We start from the raw sequence: 19,526 nt of genomic DNA, 5'->3' as shown, positions 1-19,526 counted from the left end.
AGGAAGCGTGCATGCACATTTAATGAGGTGTGGCAGGGTGGAGGGCGGGGCCGGGTCGTGATCCTACACACCCAGTCCCGTATGAGGCTAATTAAGCCTCCGTGAGGGATAAAGGTCGACTGCAGTCTAGTTTAAATTTCTAAAAAATGTAGTTACAGACAGAGCCTAGTAAAGTGAGGTGTGAGATTTGTGGAGCTCACTTTTCCATCACCCATGGAGGCCGCACCTACATCGTGTAGCATGTTCATACAAAAAAGCATCTGGATGCTGCTGAAAGTAAGTGTGCCACACCAAGTGTTAGCGATTTGTTTGTGAAGCAAAGTTCAGAATCTGACAAGGTGCATGCAAGTGAAGGAATTTTTGCTTATCATTCTGTTAAACACAGCCATATTTGCACATTCATGTCAAGCCAGGCTGGAGGAATCATTCATACCTTCTGACATTCAAAAGCAGTTGGATGCCATTGTTGAAGCTGGTGACATGCAAGCGGATGATTTCTTGAACTCAAACTTGAGTGGGCCCTACTGAGGGACATCCCAGAGTGGAAAGACATTCAGAGCCTCGGACACTTCTACTCCAAAATCCCAGCTCTCAGTTTGATTGATGAAACCATGCTCTTTGATGAGTGGGCGTGAGTGAAAAACATTGTCACTCGTCGCATCACTGAGTGGAACATGAACAAGATGGCAGTGTCTGAGAGATAGACAGACTTTTTTGTGAGCTGGCGATCATGACCATAAACCTCGGAGTCTTAGCCAAGGTCGTGGAGTTTGTTTTATGCCTGCCTGGGACATCTGCACCTGTGGAGCGTGTGTTCTCACTAATGAATGCAGCATGGACACCGGATAAATGTTGACTCAGTGTAACAGTCATGAAGGCATGCTTTTCATACATCTTAATTTTGGACTGGACTGATCTGCATTTTACGATAAACTCTTGAAAGTCAAGCGCACACTGAGAAAAATTGCTGCCAGCGAAAAGTACATGGTGAGAACAGTTACAGATGCAGATGTACCCTATACTTAAGGATACGTCAGTTTCATTTTTGCTGGCACGGGTCTGTCCTGTTTTCCACAAGCAGGAATCTGGTCACCCTATTAAAAAGATTAAGACCAGAAGATTCAAAATCTGCATTCATCTGTTTTGGAATTTTGTAAAATAAGTAGAAATATTTGTTATTCTGTACTATTTTCTAGCTCAAAACCAAGCAATTTTGTGACACTGACCATTTTAACTCAGATTTCATTGCTTCCATAGAAGCACACAAGATGCTCTTTAAAACATTCTAAAATCTTGCTGAAATAACATGGATCATCAGGTATTGATCATAGACTTTTTGCCAAGTTGTTAAACTGATAATCATTTGTAATGACAAGTGTTGCATTAAATTAGAAAAGAATGCAAAATAGCATTTTCACTAGTGATCTCAGATGTTTGAACAATGCTGTGCACTTGTCCCTAGCTGATTTGATTTGTTCTTTAGTAATTAGCTTAGATTATTTTAAAGATGACTTCTATGCAAATCATATTTGCTTTGGTGTGAATATACTGTAAACCAATACACTATTGTTATGGGAAAGAAAGGCTGATGAACTGCCTGAACAACCCTGGCATAAACACACCACTCAGACCACTTGTTACCAAGAAATAAATGTGCATCAGGGCAGACAGAGAGCCTGCAGGCAAAACGGCTTCAAAGCCTGTTCACAGTGAATGTGTGTGTGTGTGGGCGGGTTTGGGTGGTTTACGAGGACATTTTTTTTGTTACAAACTGGTATTTACAAGGGTAATATACTACAAATGTGGTTTATGATGACATTTCTAGCGTCATCATAATTCAAATCAAAACATATTAAACTGTTTTTTGGAAAATGTAAAAATTCAGAAAGCTTTGTGAGGGTTAGATTTAGGAGTAGGGGATAGAATCTATAGTTCATACAGTTTAAAAATAATTGTATCTATGGAGAGCAACACCAACGTGTGTGTGTGTGTGTGTGTGTGCGCGTGTGTGTGTGTGTGTGTGTGTGTGTGTGTGTGTGTGTGTGTGTGTGTGTGTGTGTGTGTGTGACGTGCTTTCTGCCCCCATACTGTCATTTTCATACCTATTTGTATATGTGTTAAAACTGTTTTTCAGTTTACTCTCAAGATAAGGGTTTGTATCTCACCAAAACTCTCTCTCACACACCATTTTTATGCAAAAGATAATTACAATGATCACAGATTAACCCTAACTACACCCTTAAAAGAAAACCCTTCGTATTTTTTAGAAATAAAAAAATTATGTATGAATACTTTTTCCAGCTGAGGACATCCCTGGATCTTCCCAATGGAAGGTTTCATACAATTTTGCCAACTACTTAAGGAAATATTTGTCCCTGAATATATCCAAGTACAGGGAATTAAACCTACCGGTGCGCACACACACAGATAATGTAATTTTGGTGAACACACATTTTCTTGGAGAGTAACCCCACACAAAAGGCCAGAAGTGGAAGAATTCAGAAATTATTTTGCTTAGGTTGTCCGTGGTCAGCATAGCTTACGCACACACAATCAAACAGACAAAAATTGGCCAAACATTCAGACTCAGTCTCACACCCCTCACCCTGATGATGATGCATTTCCAGTTTTTGGAGAGCCATGCAGTGAAAAATAATGTATAGTGCATCATTTTTGCATCCCACCTTTTAAGCAAATTTCACTAGGAAGTTTAAGCAATACCTAAAAATTTTTATAAAAACATAGCTGGTGCAATTGCCAAATTAATAAGCTTCCATTCAAAAATGTTTACTTAAAATACTGTGCCACATCAGCTATTACATTTTAGGGTTTTTAACCCCAAGATTCTCGGTTTACCCAACTATGCGTTTTAAGCTCCTTTAGCTCAATTGTAAGTGCTATTAGCAGCTTCAAATTCTAGGTTCGGTTAATTTACTTTAAAATAAAATGAAGAAGAAATAACAGACAACTGGTGAATGTAAAAGGTTTTATTGTGGTTTAGAAATTTACAACACAACAGATATTCATGCTCTACTAGAACCAAAATATTTTCTCAAATACAAAAATGGTAACAATCATTTTAAAACAAGTGGGCTATGCAATGAATTAAAGAATTTCAGTGAATCTAAATAAACAATTCAAAATGCATTTTAACAGACTGCACAAATATCTGAACTAATACTGTAACAAACACCAGAAAAAGTTTGCATTTATAAATGGATCTATTCATTCTAAAGATATTTTCAAATATTATCATCAAGATGCAACATAATTTATTGTATGACATCAGAAAAAGAAAGAAAAAGTGTCAGCTGCTTTGGGTAGCTGATGTGAAGGGCATAAAGTAGCCCAAAAATAATTGCACTGACCCAAGTTTTGACAAATGTCCCCAGCTCATTTTTAAGGGCAATCATCCAGTGGGTTGAAAGACAACATTCTCTCTTCCTGCTCCAAAGAATTGATGGCATCTGCTCCTTTCTGTGCTTGGTCAAGCTCCTCTTCCTAAATGCATAGAAATAATCTTTGTCAAAATGTATATTAACGGTTTCCATTGTATTTATTTGCACAATTAAATATCCTCAGAATAAATGATTGCAGAGTAAAAAGAGAAGTGATGCATAAATGGATAGTTCACACAAAAATTCTTACATTTCCACACCACCATGCCATCCCAGATGTGTATGACGTTTTTCTGTTGAACACAAAGATATTTAGAAGAATATCTCAGCTCTGTTGGTACATTCAGTGCAAGTGATATGGTGACCAAAAAGCACATTAAGGTGGCATAAGACATCCATATGACACCAGTGGTTGAATCCATGTCTTTAGAAGTGATATGATAAGTGTGGTAATAAAGTACAATAATAAAGTACTTTTTTACTATAAATCTACACTTGTTTTTGGGGATTCACATTCTTTGAGCATTTCACCACCTACTGGGCAGGAAGGAAAATTCATATTAAAACCCAAACCTATAATTTCGCTTCTGAAGACATGGATTAAACCACTGGAGTCGTATTCATACATTTAATGCTACCTTTATGTGCTTTTTGTACTTTCAAAAGTTCTGGTCACCATTCACTTGCATTGTGAGGACTTACAAACCTGAAATATTCTTCTAAAAATCTTCATTTGTGTTCTGCAGAAGAAAGAAAGTCTGGGATGGCATGAGGGTGAGTAAACAATGATAATTTTAATTTGAAGCTATTCAACCACTGTACCAAATGCATACATGAATGTCAGCGGATGTTACAATGATGCTATATAAATATGAATAATGTCATCCAAATATGTTTCCTACCTTTTTTCTGATGACTCTTCTTTCAGTTATAGTTGTACATGTGACGAGGCAGGCGAGTGAAGGACTACAAAACTAACAGGAACTAAACAAGAATTTCAACATAAAAGTCAAGACAAAAAAACATGGAATATGTGACAGTAGACCTGCCAGGACTATAATTTAAATTACCCTATCCTGTTAAGACAAAAATAATAATAATAATAATAAATAGTATAATTGTGACTGACAAGATAAGCAACATGTATGGCTAGTTTACATTTAAGAATGATGGCGAGACAATTTTCAACAGCTGCAAACCCTGCTACATATTGCAACAGTACTATACTTATAATGTGACTCTTTTTTTTACAAACCAACTTACACATGATGATATCAGGGTGTCTCCTTGAGGCAAAACAAAAATGATAATTCTCATAATTTATGCATTCTTATGCAATGTCAAACTCATTTGACTTTATTCAGGGGAACACAAACAAAGATTTTGATGGATATATGATGTGTGTTTGTCCACATAATGGAAGTCAGTGAGGTTAAAAACATTCAAGATCCATAAAGGCAGCATCAGTGTAGTTTATATGACTTGAGTGGAGATTTTTGTTTGAGTTCCACAGAAGACAGGAATTCATAAGAGTTTGAGAAGGCATAAGGGGTGAGAAGGACAAATTACAGAAATAGCATTTTTTGGGTGAACTACTAAAATCATTTGAATAAGCTGAAAATTGAGCATACACCAACACTCAGCTAATGTAAGCTGGATTCCCTTTAAGACGAAGGGGTTCAAAGGGACATTTGCATTGAAACATGTAGAAAGGTGATTTACTTGTTGCCTGCTGAGTTTCTGCCGCGTGAGTGATGCCTGAGCAGCGGTTGAACCGTCTCTCCGGTGAAAAATCCGTAGGAATTCTCTGCCACTGCCCAACAATGAGAAAGCACAGTATTTTCCCATGAGAAAAGTTTGGTGTAAGTGCCACACACAGAATATTAATTATTGTCAATAACATCCTCAATGTCGTTTAAGGCAAGTGGCAACCACAACAGTGAAACTCATTACAGAGACCGAAATGTATTCTTCCCATGATATTGATGTATTTCATGTCATCTCAAACACTAACAGAACCCTAAAAGTGTAGATGCAATTAATGAAGCTGAATATAAACCAACACTCAGAAAATGTAAACTGGTTTCAAGATATACAATTTAAAATTTGCATAACATTTTTTAAATTGGTGTAAAAATGCAATTAATTTACTGGAATTACATGTAGGTTGTAGGTAAAGGCCCTTGAGCAGCGGTTGAAGATGAAGAGTCTGTCTGGTGAAAAAATGTGTGGGCATTGTGTTTGTTCGACTGTGAAAATGTACACATCTATTTAGCCTCATGCAGACAAACGTTTAATATACTGTAGATTTGCAAATGAAACGTAATGTAAGTTAACATCTTTAAGCAAACAGAAACTTGAATACACAGAAAACTGATAGCAAAAAATAAAATAAAAACTCTACTGATTTCACACTCTGTTTAAAGTAATTTACCTTTGAACTTGTTGGCAAAAACTTTGTGTTGTCCACCACAAGCTCTCCTCATCCAAAATGGCATTCAGCCCTAAATATACTTGCTTAAAATTCAATCACATTCTACATCACATTGTTTCCCATGGAATCTTAAAAAAAAAGGCTAGGTTTACTAAACTTCAGATTATTGTCGCTTCACTCAAAATGTTGTTCAATCAAAGTTTCTTAATTATTATGAGTACAGCGTAATCTCAATATCTTGTGTCACACATATAGCATGTAATTAAGGAAAGTTGACAGATTACGTTTTCAGTCAAATCTGTTTATTTTAATGAGCAATATTTGCTGAAGCAAGGACATTTTTTTTCAGTGTGGACATGTGATTTTCTGTGTGAGTCAAAGTGATTAATATATGAATCAATATGAGTGATAGGCTTTTCTCTCTGTTAGCCAGCATTAATTGTTGTGATATATGCAAGTCTTACTCACACTCACACACACACACACACTCACTCACTCACTCACTCACATGCACAAACATATTGTGGTTGTCTGCTTTGTCAACTCCACTCTCTGATTAATACATAGGCTACCTGAACATGCCGCTGCTGTCATGTGTCAAGTGTGTTTGCTGATCACACAAGTGAATCACAGATAAAATGAAATACCAACAAATGACCAGACCAGAACAATGACCAGATGGTAAATGCTTTTCATCACTCATTCTCTAAATTACACATTTAGAGAATGAGACACCAGTTTACAAAATTCTAGATGCATTTTTGCTCCCAAATGGATCTAATTGTTTCAGTGAACAGTCAGAAAATGATCTACACAGCAGATTAGAATGCAAATAGAAGATTTGGAGAATGGAAGACGTTACTGATACTGTGAAAGCAGGGATAATTGTAATAAAAACAGCTGATGTTACATTCATAACAACAAGGCTGTATTGTAACGGAGGTATGTGATAATTAAAAAGGAAATTAAAAACATCTATTTTGTGAATATTTTTATTTGACGTGTACATACTACTGTTAGTCAATGGTATGTGATTGGATCTATTTTACATACAATTCCAACCCCAAAACTACCTAAGGGATTTTACTTAATTTGCTTAAAATAGGTTTTTCAAAAATATCTGTAGCAAATGTTACTGAAACTATACTGTTATTTTGGTAGGATGCAGAGGATTGAATTGCAACTGTATAGACCTAAAATGGCAAGGGTGAGTGTATTACATATTAAGTTTACCAATACTACATTTATTACACGTTACTTTTCAACAAGCTATTTACATACTGTATATGATGCACCCACTATTTCATTTAATTTGTGTGTTTATCTATATATTTATTTTTTACTTACAACTTGCTAGGGCTGTCGATTTAACGCATTAATTCAGTGCGGTTAATTTTATGAAAAATAACGTTTAAAAAATTTACGGAATTAATCACACTTCCCCCGGACCGTAATACGGATGATTCCTGAGAAATGCAAGCTTGTAGTACCACCTGTTTACTCCAGAGGGCAGTAAGTGAAATTTCAGCTGTGTGGCAACGCGCAGTTTATACAGTGAAGAAAACTCGTTACATTCTTGCGTTCAAAACACTTGAAGGAGCGCAAATTCGAACTAAGGGATCTCAAGATTATATGTTTACGACGCAACACACCCGAGACGCTACACAAGCATGTCTGACGCAGATGTTCATTGAGGGGCTCTTAAACAAGCCCTCATAATAAATCTCAAACTGTTTGACAAATTCACTTGTGAAATGGATTGCTGTGAACTGTATGCCAATGATTGACTTATGATCAATAATATGGTAATAAACAATACATTGTATTCTAAAGCCACTTTTATATTGTTTTATCAATGATTAACTCTTCTGCCACAAGAATGTAATGCATTTTGAATATATGAATATTGTTTATTTATATATATATATATATATTTAAAGATAACTATGTGTCATTATTTCATCATTATATATTGAATTATTGTTATATGAGCGACTTTCAGCAAATATTTATATACGCGATTAATTGCGATTAATTAATCAGAACACCATATAATTAATTTGATTAAAGATTGTAATAGATTGACAGCCCTACAACTTGCACAATCCTTTTTTTTCGAAGTGTTCAACAGCTTTAGGTTCAACAACATAAATTGCTCAAATATGAAATAAATTGCTAATGGTAGACAATTGTTCTATTGTCTACCATTTGGGATGCACAGGAGTTTTTTTTCTCTGAAAGGCAAAAGCTGTAATATTCAGGTTTTCTTTTCATGTACAAAGCTTTTAAAAACTGATCTGTTTGCTTACAATGCAGTAGAGGGCATGGGATTGTGTGTCTGGATTGCAGCAGGAGATTAAGGAGAGAGGTGACTCAGAGAGGCAATTCCAATCAATCAAGGCAGTGGACAGAGTCAACTCACAATGTTCCACTTTCACAACAGAAATGACCTTTCACCCAGAAAAGCTTGTCAAACCTCCTTCTCTCTCACACTCACACATGTGTAATCTTTGAAAAAAGATTAAAGATGCCGATCACAATCTAAAAAGTGCTTAAGGGAGGCCACCCACTCCACTCAGACTCAAAGAGCAGAGTAGAGATGTGGCTCAGGTTCAGTTTTTAGTTAACATTCAACAATTTAACAGCATGTTCCACTGAAACAATGAAAATGGCTTTTTGGCATTTTAAACCAATTTGCCAATAGCTAAATCTGTGGTCTGATGCAATATTAATTATGATTATATGACCATTTATAGTCTCAACATTAACAGTACAGATAACCATCTCTTAATAAATAAATAAATAATACACAAAAAATCCAAAGAAAGCACACAATGGGTGCTACATCTTTTTAAAAAGTTGCTTTTATAAAATGGTGGCAAATGAAATGCATAAAAGACACTATTGTTTAGAGTTTGAACTAGCCTATGCATTTAATAATCCATGACTACACAGACCAATTAAAAGTTCTTAAATCAGCACTCAAAATAAGTGATAGTGACCAGAAAAACAAAATTAACAAACATTCAATTCATTTCAATATTTCCCCTCCTCAAGCCCAGGAAGTCAAAGGAATAATTAACGATGCAGGTTACAAACTGCAGAGAGTTTTTGCATGTACGTATATGTTATATGTCTGTGCATGCTTAACCCTTAAACACATACCTCAGGTCTTTAGTGACCGGGGACCTTATTCCACCCCCGTACATAATCCATCTGTGTGACAATGGTGAATTATCAGTATCCCATATGCGTGTGCATATAAATATTATACATGCTGTTTGTTACTCAATGTGGCACTGTTGTTTCTGTGAATGACTTGATTTACATTTGACAAAGAAGCAATGTGGAAGTAAACTATAGTAAGTACAACACATGAACAGTATGATATGACCAGGCCAGCTAGGGGTGGTCTTACCAGGCTTAAGCCCCAAATGTTTCAGGAAAACCCCCGAATGTTTTTATAACCATGTACTTATCACAGAGTTTTTATAAAATAAATAAAATCTATTAGATCCGCTATTCTGCTCTCCGCACATCAAACAGTGTCTCCTTTTACATTAATTTACTCCTAACAAGAACCACACATTAAAACAAGAAGTACTGACTGACATGTAAACTGGCCAATTGTCGATAAGAAGTTACATATTATGATCAAGCCAATGAGATTGGATATTTTTAATGTAATTAACTCAATTGTTTTAAGACAGATGGTTCGTAGGTGTGCACTTGTCTTGGTGAGGAGATTTATTAGAATATTGAAATAAAAATGTGAAAAAGAAGTAAAACAGCATCAGCAGGCATTAGCACTTCAACGCAATATGCTTCAGGTATGTGTAACTACTATATAACTTATTGATTGCATTGTCAAATGAGGCTAACTATTTGTCCCTTAACAGCCCTGTAGAGACAACTATAGATTTCATCATTATATTATTTTCTTTTGTGTCTTTATTTCCTGTTTCTCTGATTTCTATTTGTGAGGAAGAAATATTATATACCCGAGTGTTTGATGAAATTCCCAAGAATTTAGGGATTAATTAGTAGGTTATATTGATCATCCTGGATTAATTGCTTCCCATGTGGACTGCTAAGATACAGATACAAGCAAGGAGAAACAGATACATGTAAGCACATCCATTAGCCCCAAACATTTATAAACAAGGCCCCTATGTATTTTTCCCATTGCCCCACCCACTTTCCCACCTCCCGTTTAAGCCCAGCCCTCTCTGAGCGTTCATGGCACAAAGGTTTCCAAAACCGCCTCTTTAGAAAGAAGAGCTAAACATCCCTGTGGCTGTGTTCATATTAAAAGATGCATTGTTATTTGATGCCCTGCCAAGTCTAGACAGTTCAATGAGACTTCTGTTGTTTTCTGTCATTTCTTTTATACCAGAGACAAGAATCTTCATGTCAAAGTGAATTCAGACAAGACTGTTCACTGTCTCTTGTCATCTGGTAACTGAAGCAAGTAATCACACAGTCCTCAGAACCAATTAAATGTGACTTACTATCAGTCTCCCTAAAGTCTCACTTCATGCACCAATAAACAGGTTAATGGAAATGATCAGAGAGTTATTCATTGTTATCTCAGTGTGTATAACATCCTCTCTCTCTCTCTCTCGCTCTCTCTCTCTCTCTCTTTACCATACCAGATTAAATAGATAAATATTGAAATGTTGCTTGCTATTCAGGCCCTGTCTGTCCAGAAAACAATCAATAAATCCACGAGTTGAACATTTTGACAGTTTTTCTCTTACAGCCCACACACACTCACATCTATCTTGCCATCTATCATGCATCCAAATCTCTGTTTCACAACAAAAGCATACACACATTATTCTATCATGGTGGGGATTTTCCATTGACTTTTTTTATACAGAGCTCATGAAAATTTAAATTCCCTAACCCTACTTTATGCATTTAAAGAAACGTTAATTAAGACATTATTGAATATGTATATGAAGCCATTTTCCTTGTGAGGACAGTTGTGCTGCTTCTCACAATGTAGGCAAAATTCAAGCCTGATCTAATGAAAATTAAACCGGCGGCCCGTGGGCCAAATCCATCCTGTTTGAAATTTCAGTGGCCCGCGTGAGGTTGTCATACAGTATGTTTTAGGTGCTGTTCACACTTAACCCGTTTTGTGTCTGATCACGCTGTTTTTCCAATTGTTTTCCTATGTAAATTTGCTCTAGACAGAAGTTGTTTCTACAGTGTCTCATGCAGGAGCACCGTGTTTTTAGATGTTTCAGAGGTTGCGCTTCAAATAATTATGATCCATATTTTTTTGTAAATTGGAAGATTAAAGAACTAAAATTATGGACAACTGACAAGCCTGAGTTCTGAGAAAAAGAAAAGTTCTATCTATTTGATCAAGAAAACATTTTATTTGAAAAGTCAAAAGTTAAAATTATTGCATCTATAACAAAATGTACTGTTATTGTTTGCTCTTTTTTGTATCAGTCTGGTTGACCAATTTTTAAGCACTTTTTATTAGACTTTTAGTTGTTTTTTTTTTCAGAATTTCTTTCTGGAAAATGTTTCTCGATGTTTTACTTACAGTATATTGTGAACAAATATTAAAGGCCTACAATTACATAATATCTGACAGAATATTTTCAATATATTCTTTTCAAAATATTCTGACTTGAGAAATGCAATTGCTGAAGTATCCACATCATTTCGAGGCACGTTTATGTCGCTTTTGCCTCGTGCATCGACAAACATGCTCTTCAGGACTCATACCCCGGTCCTTTCCATTCAATTGAGCTACCGCACAAATTGATTGCATTCTAAAAAGCTTGTAAATGTAGTTTATTTATAGTACAAACATTAAAATGTATTGCCTAACAAGTTATACGTTATAGAACAAGTGTTTTGTTATCATCAGATAGCATTATGTGAGGAACAGGGTGAAAATTAAGTGTTTATGTGTTTTTACTCTTGTTTGAAAGTGAATAAAATTAATTGTCAGCAGCGCCTCTAGTTTCATTTCAGGAGAATGTCACAGTACGGATGCGTAATGAGACACATACAAATCCTTTTGCACAAAAGTAGGTATAGAAACGTGGTTCTATGAGACGAGGTTGAATAAAGTTGGTACTCATAATGGCCCTGTGAAGTACCTTTTTCCCTCTCCCTTAGGCACAGAGTAGACAGAAATATATACATCGCTCTGGAGTAACAGAAATTAAAATAAAGAGTTCCCTTCCATATTTCCCTTCATCTATTTAATTATTTCTTTATTGGGTGAGGTGGTTAGGAGCAAAATGTGAAAAAGCAGGGTTTTTTATCTCATTAAAGACAACGATTACTTGTTTCTCTTCTGGCACTCTTTGAAGTTAAAGGTCAAGTTTTTCTGTCTGTGTGAAGGACTGCACTGTGTTTGAGTAATTATCTTGGACTGAAATTGCCAGAGTGTTGGGCTAATTATTTTTGCTGTTAGATCCCTAACGAGCAGCAGAATTGTAGGCGTGAGCTGGCAGCTCCTTAAAGAACACCATCACTGGTTACAAATGATCACTAATAATCAGATACTTCCCTCAATTTTGCCTTGAAAACACATTTAGCCAAACTCTAAATTGCAAAAATAAACACACAACAGTGCTTGAAATGTCACCTTTGCTGCAAGGACAAGCTGTAGTTGAACTAAAGTCTGGTCACACAAATCTTTCACTACCACAGCAAGATTTTATAGATGAAAGCTTGCTCTTTCATTGTTGAGGAAATTTAATGAGTTCTTTTCATTATCAGGTTGTATCCACCTTATCTTCCTAGATTCAAAATTCCTTATGAGGCATACATACATTGAGACAATTGTTAACATACAGTATAGAGCAAATTTGTTACTATTCAAATATAGTTCAGATAATTCATTTGATCTCTGAAGATTTCAACATAGTCTCATGACAACCCGTAATAATTTGTACGAGATGAGAAATTATAAGATTTCGTATGACTCGTATGAAAAGTGCAACTTTTATTCCCATAGAGACTAACAATACACAAACTGGATACAAAACAGGCACCAAATTTTAGCTAGCCTACAATCAAACATTTTATTTCAAGAAAGGAGATGTCTGTGAATAAATCTGGTTACTCTTATTTATGCAATACAAATGGCTGGTGTATGTTGTCTGATTTACTAAGTCATATAATTTGTGATCTACACAACAAAATTGTGTTTCTCTTATAAACTTGTTTTCTTTGCTTTTGATTAATGTAATTCTCTAAAATATGCACTTTAATAGATTATATTATGTAGGGTGAATATAAACCAATATTTTACATGGGCAAGGGGATTTGGGCAATGGAACTTGACGAAGAGAGTAAAAATATTGAAATTACGTGTTATATGCATTTCGCTTTTGCTCTGATTTTTGTGGCCAAACATAGAATAGATACTAAGGATGGCCATAGAGAATTTATATGCCCACAGCAAGCATTGTCCTTCATAAAGACAATGGAGCGAGTAAGCTGTTTGGTGATTTTCATGTTGCTGCCTAGTGGGCCTGACTCACTAAACATACACTTGACTGTCCGAGGAAGCTGAGTGCCTTTTTAGTGTGTGCTGGTTCCAACTAGCACCTGGAGTTTGTTTTGTGGAATATCTCTTGCAGGACATTGAAGTGATTGGGTCATCTGTTGCACTCATGTATTGGCCGAATAGGCCGGCTTACTGAACATTCATTTAACTGCCTGAAGAACTGAACAGATCTTTTTTTTTTTGTGCTGGTTCCGCTAGCAGCTGGAGCTTGTTCTGTGGAGGAACACACCTTGGGACAGTTATGTGGATGAATCAACAAGTTTTTGGTATTTATTTTGCTTATTGGCTGGAGTTTGTTTTATAGAAAATGTTTTGCTGTGAAATTCTGTCTCACAAAATTTGTATAGAAGCACCGGCAAAGTTGTCACAGGGTACATGGACTGTTTGAGTTTAGACGAATGGATGCCGTTTGGCGTTGTCGTGCGTGGGGTTAATTTTTTTATCATTGCTTTACGCCAATTATATTTTATTATTTGTCTCCGAGCCTACTAGATCTATGCCTTGTCTCCACAGAATTAATCATTCCTTTCCTAAGTTCTCAGGACACAAAATCAATTGGTCTAAATCCGAAGTTTTGGCTCTGACAGCGTACTGCTCAGTAATGGCTTTCCAGCCCGGCACCTTCCAGTGGCCCAAACAGGGCATTAAGTGTTTGGGCATTTTATTCCCAGCAAATTTGTCTGATTTAGTTAGAGTTCATTTTGACCCCTTAATAAAACGTTTTTCGAGCAATGTGGACAGGTGGGCTTCATTACATTTATGTATGATTGGGAAGGTTAATGTTATTAAAATGAATTGTATTTCAAAATGTAACTACCTGCTACGATCTCTCGCTGTAGATGTCCCCCTCTCTTCAAGCAATTTGATAGCATAGCGAAGTCCTTCATTTGGAATGGTAAACGTCCCAGATTACACTTCAGTAAATTGCACTGGCCAACTGACAAAGGTGGGCTAGGCCTACCCAAGATTTTATTTTATTATTATACATTCAGTCTCAGGCATTTGGCTCATTGGTCGCATCCACCTGAGAGAGCCCCTGCCTGGTTTTGTATTGAACAGGAAGTTCTTACCCCTATTTCACCATTGCAAAGCCTTTCTATCAAACTAACTGAAGAGGTTAAGTTACACCCTGTTATCTCGCATTTGCACTCGGTATGGACAAGTGTCCAGAGTGTTTAATTCTGACATTTATTTAAATGTTGCTACATACATATGGCTGAAACCTAAATTATGTATTAATAAGTCCCCTTTCTGCTGGCCAGACCGGATTGTGAGAGGGGTTACTACACTTGGTGTATATGAGGGTGAAGTATTGAGATATTGAATTTTTTTTTAAAATATTTTGGGATTCCCAGATCTAATTTCTATAGGTATTTACAGCTGCGCCACCTCCTCTGTATTGTTTTTGGGAGTAGCATATACCCCCTAAAGTGGCAGATACTCTGGGAGAGGTGATAACCGCTTTTGGAAAAGGTCATGAGGCATCAGTGTATTACTCCCTGCTAATTCAGAGTCTGGGGGACGGAACCTCAACTTCTCTTAAAAGATTATGGGAGAAAGAGTTAAACTTGCTATTGGAGAAGGGAGTATGGGCTAAGATTCTAAAAAATGTCAAGTCTGGATGTAGAGATGCATGGGTTCACCTTATAAATTTAAATTTTTGCATAGATTCTATTGGACACCTACTAGATTGTATAGGCTTGGTCTTAAAGATACACCCACCTGCCAGTGATGCCAATCAGAAGATGGATACACAACCCATGTTTTTTGGGGGGTGTTAAGATCCAAGAGTTTTGGTTGAAGGTTCAAAGTTTTATATATAACATTTGGGTACTCGAATTTCATTTTGCGGTCATGAATTTGGGGGACAATTTTTATTTATAATTAAAAAACAAATTTGTGTGTGTATATTCTATTTGTGACCACAGGGGTGTTCGTTGACGGTCGGTTGGAGTTGGTGAATGGGGAGGGGTAATAGTAGGGGTTAAATGTTAAATATCAACTCAATGTATATATGTTATATAAGAAACATTTCCTTCTCAGATATAGTAGAATTCTTATTACCACAGAATACTCAGAAAGTTTGTGTCCAGAAACTAGATATAAAATGTCTAAACTGGTGTATTTCGACTTTATCCAGAGTAATTCCAAAACACACATGAAACATGAAAAAGTTTTGTTTATAGCTACATGTTAAAAGCCATTAAGTGCTTGAGTACACGGAATTGAACATGTTTAAATGTCAACAAACACTTGAGTCCCATAATGGTAGGTAAATGCTGCCGGAGGACAAAATAATTATGGAATGATTAAATTGCATAGATAAACGAGTGGTATGGTTTGGATTGTAGTTGTGACATTAATTAAATGATTAACAAATTTCTTGTTAAATGTTCCTGCAGGGCATCATTTGGTCTCAATCACCATCAGGAGGTTTTTGCATGAAGCACCTGAGACATCCTGCTGTGACTGAACTAAATGTACGACTGAACTGAGCAAAAGTTAATTTAGTTGCTGTGTAATTCTGTCTAACAAAATTTGTATAGAAGCACCGGACTTGAGCAATCTGATGGCAAAGTTGTCACATGGACTAATTTAGTTGCTGTGTAATTCTGTCTCACAAAATTTGTATAGAAGCACCGGATTTGCGCAATCCGATGGCAAAGTTGTGACATGGACTAACACATCATTAAAAGTTTGATTTTGGCTACACTACCAATATTTTATGAGCAAAGAGTAACAGAAATATCTAAAATTATATCAATATTCATGAGCAAAATTCTTATTTTTAAAATAGATGACATTTGGAATGTGTGCGGATGTTCCTGTAGGCTTTCAGTGAGTGACTCTATTGCAAAGGGCTCCCAGCTGCTCTCTTTTCATACAGTCACACTTCCGTGTCTCTCACCTGTGCACATTCAGAAATGAGGATGCAGTGAGCATGCAGGCACACACACTCATATTTTGAAGCTGTAATCAGGTTAGCATTAAAAGTAAAGTTAAACCTTTATATAAAGCATAGAAGCACTCCCTCTATGAGGATGGAGTGATGTGTGAATGCCCTTGTGTCCACAGGAATTAGAGCGCAAGAACACTGTCACTCAATCTCACAGCCCAATGCACAGCTCAGACATGCAAGGCACTCACACCTAGACACACATCTACTCTCATACAGTACATATAATGCACATACCTTCAGCCAAATGCATACTTCCGAGTATAATTACACAATGCAGAATGAAGCTTACTCAGACTCTTTTAACTGCACAGACTCAGGCAGTTAGGTTTTCACCACCTTTTGACGAATAGATTTGCATGACTTTTCCAGTCACTCGTAATTACTAGGATTTTAAAACTAATTAGCCAATATTTTCCCAGAGTTGAGCATAACTGGTAAAAAATATATATTCACTATAGAAATGTCCATGATGTTGTTGGAAACTCTCAGAGAGGACCAGGAAACTCAGGAAATGCTTCAGCAGAATTCTTAACTGTAGAATTTATGAGAATCAGTCTACAAATCAGAGGGTGCTGTCTCAGGCTGAAGTCATCAAGTCTAACTTAGTGAGGCATAAATTTTTTACAGGCATTCAGGGGTCTGTACTTCCAGGTGGTTACAAAGCATTCAGGTGAAACCATAACATCCAATGGGTGAAGACTGAATCATACTAGCCCTAATCCAATTAGCATAACTATATCACTCACACAACTTCATTATTATAGACATAAGGAAGGGTCCACAGCTATGGCAATGCATTTACATTGACATTGATTGAATCAAGAACAGTGGCCGCCAATTCACAGAATGGAGCTGGGGCACCTAGAGCCACCACAAAGTTAGCATGAGAAACAAGTTTTCATTCACATACACTCTTGTTCAAGTTGACAAACAGGATGCAGCAGGTGTAGATGATTTCACAGAATCACGATTTGGCAGATTGTAGACAGCCTGATCTTATAGTAACACTTAAATTTGCAATCCCACAATTTCCAGGTTTTCTGTGACCGTAGGAACCCTGCATACATGAATTTCACTCATAGGAAACACACACCAATTATTGTTAATAGCTCTATCTGTACACCATATACACCCAACACAGGGCTTAACTTTGTTTAGCTCCTCTTAATTGGCATAGATGTTCTGCAGAAGCTAACCATAGTCATCCATGTTCCCATGGTGATGGAGACCAAAGAGAGCTGACTGGCAGAATAGATATTTAGAGAATACCCAGGCAGAGAACAGCCAATCAGATCCTCCATACAGGTGGACTCTATTTTATACACGGAAGCCTAAATTTGACATGACTGATGAAATTATAATATTCAGGGGCGTTGGACCAGGGGGAATATTGAACCTGAGTAACAGGGGCCTTTAACTCACTGTTTTACTGGCCAAGAAGTGTGCGCTTCACCAAATACAGTATACTGTATATTGTGACAGTGGCGGTTTCGAAGGCAGGGTGTGTCAGTAAGTGTGCAAGTTTCTACTAAATCACCCAGAATTGTCTCTCACTCTGTGATCGCTCGGATTACTACTACACTACAGCTGATAAATAGAGTTAAACTAATAGCTTCAGCATTACTGCCAATCATAGCTGAGAGTTGTGACAGATGGAGTAATCAAAAACTTTCAGGGCGCCTACCTGATACAAGTTTCCAAGTTGGGAGGAGACGTCAACTTTCAGAATGGTGGAGGTGAGTCTGGATTCTGTGTCAGTAACAATATTAGAATTCTGCAAGAAAACAACAAAACACTTGAAGCTTCAAACATGCACATATGTGGAAAGGAAATGCATGTGTGTATCCCTTTGTCTGAGTATGCATACTTCCATGCTAAACAGTATGCAATAAGCAGTATGTCAAATGAGTAGGATGTCCAAATACTCAAAATAGGCAAACAATGCCTGGATGGCGTACTGCATCTGCTAAGATTAAGTGTGCAGCCAGTGGACACTTTGCTATCCTACAAGGCCATGAGAGCTTATGAGCTGAAAGATTCTACAGAAAAATAAATATAAATAAAAATAATACTCAATACGGTACTCAAGTTGGACTTCTGCTTAAATTGTTGTTGTTTACCAAGACCTGATTTATTATTTTTGTTGTAATAGTTAGTATGCCATAGATCAAAGAACACATGGGTCAAAGGACAATTCCAACATGGTGGATGTACTATATCCAGGAATGTATTTAGGCTATCCTACACACCTGTATACCTACAGAATGTACATCAACACTCGTACATAAAATTAAATATATACCAGGCAGGAATTTGGACACAGCCTGAGTCTGCATGCAGATGACATCAACAATATTCAATATAAAGTTAGACATAAAGACACTAAAAAAACATAACTGTAAGGAACACACTTAAAGCTGTTCCCGCAAACCCACGCAGATGTACACCCATATTCCTCACAAATCTAAATTGTGTCAGCTATCTCAACACGCTTTTAAGTGTCAGGGCAGCCATCTTGTCTGAGCGTTTCGAGGGTGTATGTGAGAACCCCCCGCCATGCAGCCAAGCTTCTCTATATAACAAGTAGACACACATTCTCTCAATAACGCTCCGTATCACCGTATCACATGACTGACACCAACCCACATCATGCTGAGGGTCCTATTCTTAGCCTACAGTAGCTGTTTTCAATATTCCTGCATGTTTAGGTGGATCTGTGACTCATTTGTTTTTAAACTCTGTGCTGGAATGTTGAGTCAGGAAATGGTAAACATGAAATAGCAAATCAAGAATCAGAGAAACACAACTCTCCCTAGATATGAAGCAAAATGGTGAAAAAAAGCAAGGAATATTTTAAAATTTCAGTTCTCTTTTCAATCATCTGTTGTTCTACCCTCTCACACACTCCCAAGATCTGTAGGAAGATTCCTGTTATGCAGTGGTCTACATTTGAATCTACATTTTTACAAAAAATTGTAATCACAATTAATCACATTGTTTTTCGTAGTTAATCGTGAATAATCACAGATTTTTAAAGTGCTGAAATTTGACTCCAAATATAATTATTTTCCAGTCAAAATGCATAGATTTCCTTCTTAGGAAAGAAAACAACATAATATGTAACAATAACAATTTATAAACATTTTCCAAGCTTTCCATAAAGATAGAAATGCACTAAACTGATTC

The sequence above is a fragment of the Xyrauchen texanus genome, chromosome 20 (assembly GCF_025860055.1).
Source record: "Xyrauchen texanus isolate HMW12.3.18 chromosome 20, RBS_HiC_50CHRs, whole genome shotgun sequence".
Classification (NCBI taxonomy): domain Eukaryota; kingdom Metazoa; phylum Chordata; class Actinopteri; order Cypriniformes; family Catostomidae; genus Xyrauchen; species Xyrauchen texanus.
Note: the sequence above shows the minus strand (reverse complement) of the source record.